General features: G+C 40.0%; 1 protein-coding gene across 2 annotated transcripts in view; it reads right to left on the reverse strand.

Moving 5' to 3' along the window:
* HDAC7 (histone deacetylase 7) overlaps nucleotides 1-10,605 on the reverse strand; it is a 466,455-nt gene extending 455,850 nt beyond the window's left edge. For both annotated transcript variants that reach the window (XM_073613657.1, XM_073613659.1), the window contains exon 1: nucleotides 10,459-10,605. The gene's annotated coding sequence lies outside the window, so the exon portion shown is untranslated. The remainder of the gene's footprint in view (nucleotides 1-10,458) is intronic.
* Nucleotides 10,606-11,671: the final 1,066 nt, after the last annotated feature.

The following is an 11,671-nucleotide window of genomic DNA, read 5'->3' on the forward strand; positions in this document are numbered from 1 at the left end:
AGCCAAGAATTATATTTATCTGATGATATCAATATAAATAGTATATGCACACGCATTTTTAACGTCTTTTTTTATGAATTTTGCTTTTTGCATTTTTTATGCTTTCTGTGTTTTTTTTGGGCCAATTTGTTGTTGGGCAGATTAAAAAATGCAAAACACGGCAAAAACACACTACATGCTTTTCTGCAGTTTCTCCATTGAAGTCTATTGAACCAAAAACGCACCGCTTTGTGTTTAACAAAGTCCCTTACCCTTTCCAAAAATGCAGTGGCTGAAAAAAGCATAGATGTAAACATGTCCCATAGGATAGTGTTAAATGGACTGTAGTGCGTTTCTACAAAAAACAATAAAAAATGCATAGATGTGAACCCTAATAGCACTGTTCAACTGCCAGACCAATCTGCTAACATTCTACGAGGAAGTAAGCAGCCATCTAGATAGAGGGAGGCCTGTTGATGTGGTGTATCTGGACTTTGCAAAAACATTTGATACATAAATGCCGCCCATAAATGCTTAATTTACAAGCTGACGTCCGCAGGTTTGGACCATAGGGTTTGTGCTTGGGTAAAAAAAAATGGTTACAGGGACGTGTCCAAAGGGTAGTGATAAATAACATGTACTCAGACTGGTCTGGAGTGGTGAGTGGGGTACCCCAAGGTTCTGTCTTGGGACCAATTCTATTCAACATATTCATAAATGATAGAGTATGGGATGACACAAAGACAAGCAGAGTAATAAACTCGCATCAGGATATAGAAATTTTGCAGAACTACCTGAACATAATAAAAGAGTGGGCAGACAAATGGCAAATGAGTTTTAATGTGGAGAAATGTAAAGTAATGTACTTGGGGTCAGAAAACATTCATGAAAAGTACTCACTAGGTGGAGAACAGCTGGGAGAATCAAGGATGGAGAAGGATCTAGGGGTGCTAATAGATAACAGATTGAGCAATAGCATGCAGTGCCAAGCTGCAGCTACCAAAGCAGGCAGAAAATTAGCATGCATAAAAAAGGGGATATACTCCAGGGATAAAACTATAATTATGCCACTCTACTGTATAAAGCTCTGGTTAGACCTCATCTGGGGTTTTCTGTTCAGTTCTGATCACCAATCCTCCGAAGGTATGTGCTGGAGCTAGAAAGAGTCCAAAGATGGGCAACGAAACTAAATAAGGGGACTGTAGGACCTCAATTACAAGGAGCGGCTGCAAACACTAAATATATTCTTGCTGGAGAAAAGACGCTTGACGGGGACATGGTAGCGATCTACAAATATCTCAATGGGGATTCCAGCATAGAAAATAAACTATTCAGTCCTAGGGAGTGTAAAAGAACACGGGGCCACACAATGAGACTGAAGGAGAAGCGGTTTAACCTTAAACTGCGTAGGGTGTTCGTCACTGTCAGGGCAATAAGGATGTGGAACTCTCTCCCACAATTGGTGGTGGATGCAGGGAATATGGATATCTTTAAAAGACTCTTAAATATACATCTTAAAGGAGATAACATACAGGTATATGGAAAATCAGCATAGACACTGAAACATGCACATAAACATGTTGAACTGGATGGACTATTGTCTTTTTTCAGCCTTAATGACTATGTAACTATGTAACTTTGCTGCCCTCTAAGTTATCACACTTATGGAAAAATGCACTAGCTTAATTTCAAGTAATTGAAACCCATCTTCCGATCATTTTCCCTTCGGAACCCATCATTATTTCATTTTTAAAGGTCTCCTTATTTCAGTCACATTAAAAAGTCTGTTGTTTATAAATCTCAATAACTCAAGCAGAACAATGGCCTATCCCCTCACTCTCTCTAAGGTTTCACTAGGAGACAGTTGGCCTGAAAGGACATTACAACTGCTGTGCTGCCTCTTAAAGGGATTGTAAAGTCAGAAGGGTTTTTATCTTAATGCATTCTATTGATTAAGATAAGAAGCCTTCTGTATGCAGCAGCCCCCCGACCCTCCCAGCACCCCTAACACCTACCTGAGGTCCCTCTCTGTCCAGTGATGTCCATGAGTGTCTCAGTCGTCCGAGATTCTCCCTCCTGATTGGCTGAGACACAGCAGCTGCGCCATTGGCTGTCAGCTAGCCAATCAGGGGAGAGAGGGGGCGGAGCCGGGTCATGGCTCCGTGTCTGAATGGAGACAGGGAGCTGTGACTCGGCTCGGGTGCCCCCCAAGCTGCTTGCTGTGGGGGCACTCAACAAGAGATAGGGGCCAGGATCACAGAAGAGGGACCTGAGTAGAGGGGGATCCGGGCTGCTCTGTGCACCACCAACTGCACAGAGCAGGTAAGTATTAGATGTTTGTTATTTTTATAGGTAAAAGAATGAGACTTTACAATAACTTTAAGATCACCTATAGTGCTGTGTGTAGCCTTTAACATTTCCAAACCTAAACAAATAAATTAAATTGACCTAAACCCATTTTAGTTTCCCTTTTAAATAAAAAAAGTTAGACATTTTCCTTTGGTACTCATTGGATCAAAATTCTCCTGTGGGAGAAGACACAGTGGGGCAGATGTCTACCTGTAAAATCCTCCAAAAAGAATACACAAGTTAGAGTTGTTAGGAAGTTGTCAGAAATAGGATCACTGTAATTGAGTTTTCCATTTCCCAGACATTTTGACATTTTGGTAAATTGCATTGAAGTCAATGGGGAAAATGAAGGTATGTTTTCACTTTACGACTGAAGACTACAAGTTATTTTGAATGATCCTGGATCTGTTTTTTGTGCCTGAAACAGACCCTTGTTAGCATTATTATTATTATTATTATTATTATTTTTTCACTCAAAGTAAGAGAAAACAGAGAGAAAAATACAAATAAATAAAGCCAAAGTACACAAATAAAGAACGAAATACACAAAAAGGGAAAACAACTGAATTAAAGGGACCACTAAATAAAATAAAATATTTTTTTCTAAACATATTTTTTCCCTCAACCTCCAAAAAACACTATAACTAAAGAGAAAAAAAAATGAAGGCAATTTTTACCTAAGCATCTCAATAAGCAAAACTGAGTATTTGCTTTGGTGAAAATTAGCCAATGGCAGCATCGCAAACTTTGTTGCAAAATCACATCTATAGTCAGGAAAAGGCATTTTGAAATTTGAAGTTTAGAACAAACCTATTGCAATCAACTCTTCTCTTTTTATTTTTTTACTTTCAGTTGTGATCCACTTTTTGGAGCAGACACTAGGATACAGCTACAAAGAAAAAGACAAATGAAGCAAACAAATCTCTCTGGAAATCGTAAGCTTGAAATCAACATTTGCCTGTGCTGCTGAAGCTCTTCTGTGTTTTGGTGCTGGCGAGAGTCTGTTACTGACTGTCATCAGCACTGCATTGGTTGATGTCATAGAGTGCAAATTCCAGTGCTTGCCAAGTGTTCCAACGTATTAGTACAGTACAGAGCCAACAAAGCTGGCTCAATCTGCGGCCAGTGGGTGCGACGGAACTTCTGAGTATGTTTACATTGTATGGAATTGTGCTCCAGGTAACTGGCTGACCATTAGTACTCAGCTGCCACGACATTAGAGGAAGATAAATTCTTCACTTCTAGCTGTCAGACTTATTTAGTAATAAAGCCAAACAAAAAGTTAAAGTACAATAGCCCAATGGTCAGATTGAAAGATGAATTTCTGAGAGGTTGCTAATTCCTGTTGCACGTTGCTCTTGCTGCACTTTATTTATTGATATGTCGAATACAAAGAATTGCAGCTGATGTTTAAAGATATGATCAACTTAACAAGCGTTTCAAAACCCAACTCTACTTTATAAAAAAATAAAAAAATAAGCACTTGTTAAAATAAAAAAAAACATCTTGTGCTGCAATGTTCACTTCCTCTCCAATGTTGGCCTCTGTAGACTCAACTATCTATGATCAAGCACCGGTTGTCTTCTGGCTTAGTGGTTGTAAATCTCAGACATGAAATATGAACAAAGCATATCCTTCTATAGTGTGTACCTGTCTCAATCCAGAGCATATAAGTGTTATTTCTGTCTGCTGCCCCATTCCTCAGCTATCTGCATGAATCAATTCTCACAAGTGTTCCTGACACCAAGAGATAAAAAGGTGACAGGGGAGGGATCTGTAGCACACAGCCTGTGATTGACAGCCTCAGGGGGCACCTGTGCATGCACTCCTGTCACAGGCTGTATACGTCCATAGACACAGATGACCGACACAGACAGGAGCCTATGACTCCAACTGCTCTTGCGACAGCGATGGAGCACTTTTATCCAACTGACTGATAAGAGAATCAGCCTTTACTATACCTGCTTGATCAGTCTCATGGGCTGTAGTAAAAAAGCTGCAGTCTCATCATTCTTTAACACATGTAAGAGTTTTTGAAAGAATCTCATGAAAAATGCACCTGCTCTTGCCTATAATTTGAATTTGTCAAAACATTAAATTGCAAAATGGCTTGTGTATTAATTATATATGTTAAATTGTTTTTATTTACAAAAAGGGAATTTCCTGTAAAGCCCAGTTACACCTAAACCCACTTCCCCCTGCCTCCCAGTCCCTCTTAGGCCTGGACCTGCAAGCCACATTGCGAGGGTTAAAGTAATATTAAAGTATTGTTGTTTTTTTCTAAAATAATAAACATCTTATACTTACCTGTTCTGTGCAGTGGTTTTGCACAAAGCGGCCCTGATCATCCTCTTCTTGGGTCCCAAACTCCTGGCCCCTCCCTCCTGCTGGGTTCCCCCACAGCAAGCAGCTTGCTGTGAGGGAACCCAAGCAGGCGCGCTCCCGAGCCATGGCTCTGTGTGTCCATTTACACACGGAAATTCGTCTCGGCCTTGCCTCTTGGCTCAATGGATGTGATTGATAGCAGCGGGAGCCAATAGCTGCCACTGCTGCCAAAAGCCCATCAGGAGTGCGAGTCTACGGAATCGCTAGATCGAGAGGGGGCTCAGGTAAGTATTGGGAGGGGGCTGCACACAGAAGGTTTTTTTACCTTCATACATAAAATGCATGAAGGTAAAAAACCTTGTGCCTTTACAACCACTTTAACTGCTTGTTTAGGTCAAGGCTAGAGTAAAAGCAGCGTTACTTACCCTATCCTCTGCTCCCCTGGCAGCAGTGTTACTTACCCCCTATCCTCCGCTTCCCTGGCAGACAGTGCTCCCCAATGCTCCGGCAGCGGACTGTCCCTCTGTTTCATTATGTCCAACGCAAAACCAAAACCCTACATTGGTCTTGAGGATGTTAGACCTTAGACCACTGTTGGAGCATAAGGGAGAAGATGTTTGGGGAACCGGTTCATCAGTGCAGAGGAGGGGAGGATCGGGTAAGTAAATCTTCTTTTCTTTGCCCTGAACAGGCAGTTCACTGCAAGGAGAACATTTTAGGTTTCCCAGAGTTGGGCTTTAATTTATCTAACGATGATGAAAACTGGCTTGATTGCTATGGATTACTGCACTTTGCATATCACCTTTCTGGTTGAAATAGACTTTATTGTGTCCCATTGGTAATATCTTCTAATGTAATGATGCATTTTGTACTGAAGACTATAATAATGTTGGTTGTGCAGGTTCACAGTGGGAGTGGGAGACCATGTTTGCTGTCCTAAATTCATGAAAAAAAACACTCCATGTATTGTACAAGTATTTTTATTACAGATCCCACCTAATTGACATAAGTATTGTCTGCTTCCTCAGCAGAAGTGAGTCAGAGATGCTGAAGAGCCACAACAGTCCAGGGTTATGACTCTTCCATGTGTCTGATGCCAGAGGGCTAGCAAGACATTTCCACAAACACAAGTATATTACCTCACTCCAGTTCCCAACTTCCCTGCTCATTTTTATTTTTTTTTTCAAACAAAATTTTTTCCAATTCTCCATAAAACTGAGCAAAGTCCTGGCAAAGAAAAACAGCAGACACAACACTGTAAAATTAGAGATTCATCCACTACTAGTCAATATTAAAAAAATAATATGTCTACACACCTAAAGCAACCATCATAAAGTCGGAATGCTGGAGGGGGTGGCTTCAGCTCAGTGACTGACAGCAGCCCCTCCAGTGAGCCTCGCTCTCATAATTGGACAGAACAAAGCAGCAGCGCAAATAAAATCCAAATGAACGTCAGCAAATGTATTACTTTTATCAATGACAAGTACATAATATTTTTGCATTTAACATAGTGGAAGATGGGAATTAACATGTGACAATGACATCATCAGGATATGTGACATACTGTGCCTTAGCACTGCCCCCATACCGCGGGGCCGTGCATGCAAGGAAGAATTAATTTGATTACATAACCTGGATTAATACGATTAAAAAGGTATTTCTGCTTTTTAGATTCTTGCGATTTATGGGTGGATTGTTTGGTGTTTATGTGCCAACCTACATGTTTAGAGTCATGTAGAAGGGTTATCATACTCTTTAAAGAAATTCCTTGCAAGAATTCATTAAAGTTCATGTAAACTCTGACAGCGAACTTATGTTATTTGCTCCCTTTTGGTCTGCTAAATGTAGAATTGAAAGTATTTTGTTATAACTGTTTGATAAGTGCAAAAAAATACCTTCTAATCCTGCCAGAAATCTTATGAGCTGATAACTTCTTGTGTTCTCTGCCTGTACAGTATTGTTATCTGTGGACTACAAACACCTCCCCCTATGTTAAGGAGACTAATCCACTTTATCAGTCGCTCAGGGTCCACTACCCCGCTCTGCCAATCCCTCCACTGGCTTCTACTTACCCAATGAATAATATTCAAAATACAAACAACTTATAAAGCATCCACAACTACTATGCAAAATATATATCACCAATCTCTTCTTAAAATATCACCCAAACCATCTACTTTACATATCCCAAGACCTCCTGCTCTATCCCCGTTGTTACCTTCTCCCATGCTCACCTCCAGAACTTTTCCAGAGCCATCCTCTGGAACTCCCTACCCCAATCTGTCCGGCTATCATCTACTCAGTCCATTTTTATTTGATTCCTGAAAAGTCATTCCTTCTGGGAGGTCTATCCCACCTCTACCTAACAACCGAACCTTTATTTCCTCAACTTTATTTATTTAACTTTAGATTGTAAACTCTCATGAGTAGGGCTCTGCTAACCCTTTTGTCTTGAATCATAACTGTAATACAACTGTATCTCCCCTTATAATGAAAATTGCTGCACAAACTGTTGGCAGTACTGTTTATAAAGTCCTGTATAATATAGTAATAGAGAAAAAACAAGGTGATATATTCTGTTGTCCTGTCCTAGGGTGGCAACACTGCTCCTTCATAGATACAGTACGATGAATGAGTCTAATGGTAAGGTTCAATCTTAGCAGTTGAGTGGTGGATCTTGATGATGGATCTTCTTTGGTCATTCCTAGTTGCTCTGAGAGCTAACAGTCTGCTAGAATATTTGCTACTTGGATCCAAGATGATACCATCATCACAGTGACATCACTGAGCATGTGCATTGGACAAACATATGGAGACCATAGGTTAAAGGAAAGAAAATGGCTCGATTCCCCCATCAACACACCGCGCTATTGTATTCTGACAGCGGGAGGTTTCCCTGCCTTTAGAATACAATGATTACTGCTGGCAGCTATAGCTGCCGGCAGTGACCGAACAAAAAAAAAAAAAACTCAACAGGCTGGATGTACTGAAGTCAATCAATAGTTCAGCTTTGAATACAACCAGCCTGCCCATAGATGGATTGAAATGTGGCTGGTTCCTACTGAACCAGCCAAATTTTCATATCTCTATGGCCACTTAAAGTTTCTGAAAGAATAATGCCCTGTACACACGGTAGGATTTTCCGACAACAAAAACGTGGATTTTTTTCCAACAGATGTTGGCTCAAACTTGTCTTACATACACACGTTCACACAAATGTTGTCCGAAATTCCGAACGTCAAGAACGCGGTGACGTACAACACGTACGATGAGCCGAGAAAAATGAAGTTTAATAGCCAGTGCGGCTTTCTGCTTGATTCCGAGCATGTGTGGAATTTTGTGCATCGGAATTGTGTACACACTATTGGAATTTCTGACAACGGATTTTGTTGTCGGAAAATTTGAGATCCAGATCTCAAATTTTGTTTGTCGGAAATTCCAACGGAAAATGTCCGATGGAGTCTACGCACGGTCGGAATTTCCGACAACAAGCTCCCATCGAACATTTGTTGTCGGAAAATCCTATCGTGTGTACAGGGCATAACTCTTCTTGTTGCCTATATCAAATAAATGAACAATTTTCACAGTAAAAGACAATGATTGACTAGAATTTAATTTGATGAATCCCAGTCTGTAGAAGAGACTCTTCCTACCACGTTCAACAGTGGACAACAAGGGGAACATTTCAGACCTTACAAAGCCTGGGACTTAAATACAGCAACTTTATGACCCCTGTAATAAATTGATCCATCCATGCTAGAAGTGACAGGTATGTTATCTGAGACTTCACTTATGATGCATACAATTTGAAGTTACAGCCTGCACACCCACCAGCTTCATTTAGCACACCTTCATTGGCACTTTCTAAGATGCAAAGCCTTTGATATTAGGCTGTCTCTGGCTGATCCCCAACAAGAATGCAGCCAGCAAAGGTAGAGTGATGTCAGTGACTCAAAAAGTCCCAAAGACACTGGTTCAGCATAAAGCCAAATGATTAGCATTTTCAAAGGGAGAGGTTAGTAATGGCAGCCTCCATTTTTTTTCGGCCCAGGTATCTTTAAATGTCGGAAATTAATTTCACTATGCAATACCGATATTATCCACCTGAAAGGATAAAAAAAAGAGACTTCCTGTCACATTATGTAAAAAAAAAAGTCATGTGATGGCAACTTTGTTCTCTGGTCTTCTCGACTCATCCACCAACAAAAACCACCATGCATCCCATTAGGGAAAATTGCTCTTCCACATTTTTTAAAACAAATTGCTATTTACGCAACAGAGTGAGGTAGAAACGACAAATGAGCACGGACAGTTCACAATTTTTATGAATGAGACCTTAATGGCCTGTTCACACTAGCAGCTGCGTTAGAATGCACAGCAGCTTTTTTTTTTCAAACTTTAATGAAATGTCATAAAGGGGTTGATTTACTAAAACTGGAGAGTGCAAAATCTGGTGTAGCTCTGCACAGAAACCAATCAGATTCCAGTTTTTTTTTTTTGTCAAACCCTAACTGAACAAGCTGAAGTTAGAAGCTGATTGGCTGCCATGCAGAGCTGCACCAGATTTTGCACTCTCCAGCTTTAGGAAATCAACCCCAAAGTGACATTTCATATAGTTCAATCAGCTATAGTGGTGCAATGTAGTGGATTGCGTTGCAACAAGCTGTGCGGGAAAAAAGTACTCCATGCTGTATTTTATTAAGGAGGACCACTGCATCACAGTCGTGTGGAGTGAACTGATTGTAAAAAAGGCAAATTGACTTGTCTTGCACTGGGACTGTCCTGGGAAAGGCTGCCTAGTACACATGTGGTGAACGGACCCTAGTAATAAGAACTGCATTGAATATTGATGATGTTGAATAACCTATAGCAACTAGTCACATACTAGCTTTCAACAAAAATTGCTTCGTATTGGTATTTTGGGGTGAAAGTCATTTGCAGCATATTATTCTATCCAAAAAAGCACATGTCTGAGTCTTGAAAAATAACAAATAGGCTTTGTAATGATATCCTTGATTACTTTATACATGCATTTTGAAAAATCTACTTTGTTACAACAATTTATTTTTTACACCATACGACCATATTCCACAAATTCATGCAACCTTGTGCTGCAAAAACAGTTAAACAGACCCCCACAATGCACACTATGTACACATTGCAGGTACCTTACATCAGAGGGGCATATGCATTGCCTGATATCATCAATCATAATGTCAATATAATAAACACATAAAAAAAATCTCTTTTGTAGACTATCGCATACAGTCAGTTTAGAACAATTTAGCATAAATAGAATGTTCCTTACTATTTGTTTTTCATTGATACAGTAATACTGTTTTGACCAAGTGATGATTACTGAAAATTCCAGAGTTCGGTTTTCCTAGAAAGCATGCACAGGTTAAACTATGCAAGTTTATTTTATGAGAGGATAAATACAGTCTTAACTGAGCAAATGTGAACAAAATGAACCTCTTTTTAGGTTGCAAATGGGAACACGTCAATCAAGATGCAGAGGAGTTCCCCAACTTGTAGAAAGTGATAAGCCCCCTGTACAAAGTTTGCAACAGGACCAACTTTTAGAGATAGCAGATAGTATTTATGGTTCATGTGAAAGGGTGTGGGTTGTGATATTTTCTTCCATAGAAATTTGGCTGTTGGTCAGAGAATTTTGGCTTGTGTAAGAACACAGCATAAAAAAAAAAAATACTGGAAAGATCTCAATAGAGGAATTATTACACTGTAATATTGCACAGCAGGGGATGGGCACTACTGGTCATGTATAGAATGTATGGGGGCACTCACCGGTGGTGTGGTCAAGCAGTCCTATGGCTGGGAAACCATGGTAAGAGGATGTGGCTCAGCAGCGCAGTTTGTTTGAAATATCACAAGATCCACTATGCCGGAGAGAATGAGAGTAGCAGCAGTCTGAAGAACAGAGAGAGTGAAAGAAGAGGAAAGGGGAGGGAGGCCAGGGAGGGACCATACAGGAGGGATCTATGACTGGGTTCAATTGACAATAGAAGGAAATGCTTTACTTGACCTTAACCCCTTTGCTACCACAGGGGTCTGCAAAGATGTTCACCTAACATGAAAGATGAAAACAGTGTCAGCAATAACTTCCAGTAGCAGCTCTGAGCCCTGTCTAGTGCATGACATACCATATAACATGTTCTACACAGAATGGTACTCTGAATTTAGAGAATATATCTAGTGGGTCTAAATAAAAAAGGAATCTGACATTAAGGAAAATATAATTAAAATACAAAGGTGCGGTTCATTGAAACATTGATACCATGCTGTACAATAAAATGTATATTTTGCTCCCCCGCCCGACCTAAAATATATATTTGGTGTATATGCACTGAAGCTTATGATGAATACCCTCTCTGTAGATAAATTGCCATGATCTCTGAAGTTCATTGGGGTTGATTTACTTAAACTGAAGACTGAAAAATCGGATGCAGCTCTGCATAGAAACCAGTCATCTTCCAGGTTTTATTGTCAAAGCTTAACTGAACAAGCTAAAGTTAGAAGCTGATTGGCTACAATGCACAGCTGCACCAGATTTTGCACTCTCCAGTTTTAGTAAATCAACCCCATTGCACTGCAAATACACCATTAGATCATTATCATTTAGCTTTCAGAACATCTTTGTTAAGCTTTAGGCCACTATGGGGTTGATTTACTAAAGGCAACTAGACTGTGCGCTTTGCAAAGTGCAGTTGCACTCTGCAAGTGAAGTTGCTCCAGAGCTTAGTAAATGAGGTAAAGCTTCACTTTGCAAAGAGTACCCAATCATGTGCAAGGAAAATAAAATAAAAAAACAACATTTTTGCTTGCACATGATTGGATGATGGACTTTAGCAAAGCTTTTGCTCATTTACTAAGCTCTGGAGCAACTGCACTTGCAAAGTGCATAGTCTTGTTGCCTTTAGTAAATCAACCCCAATGTGCAATGACCTGTGTTTTAACATGCTGAAAAACACAGGTAACTGCAATGACACATAGAAAACAA

This window comes from Aquarana catesbeiana, linkage group LG02, assembly GCF_042186555.1.
Source record: "Aquarana catesbeiana isolate 2022-GZ linkage group LG02, ASM4218655v1, whole genome shotgun sequence".
NCBI classification, from domain to species: domain Eukaryota; kingdom Metazoa; phylum Chordata; class Amphibia; order Anura; family Ranidae; genus Aquarana; species Aquarana catesbeiana.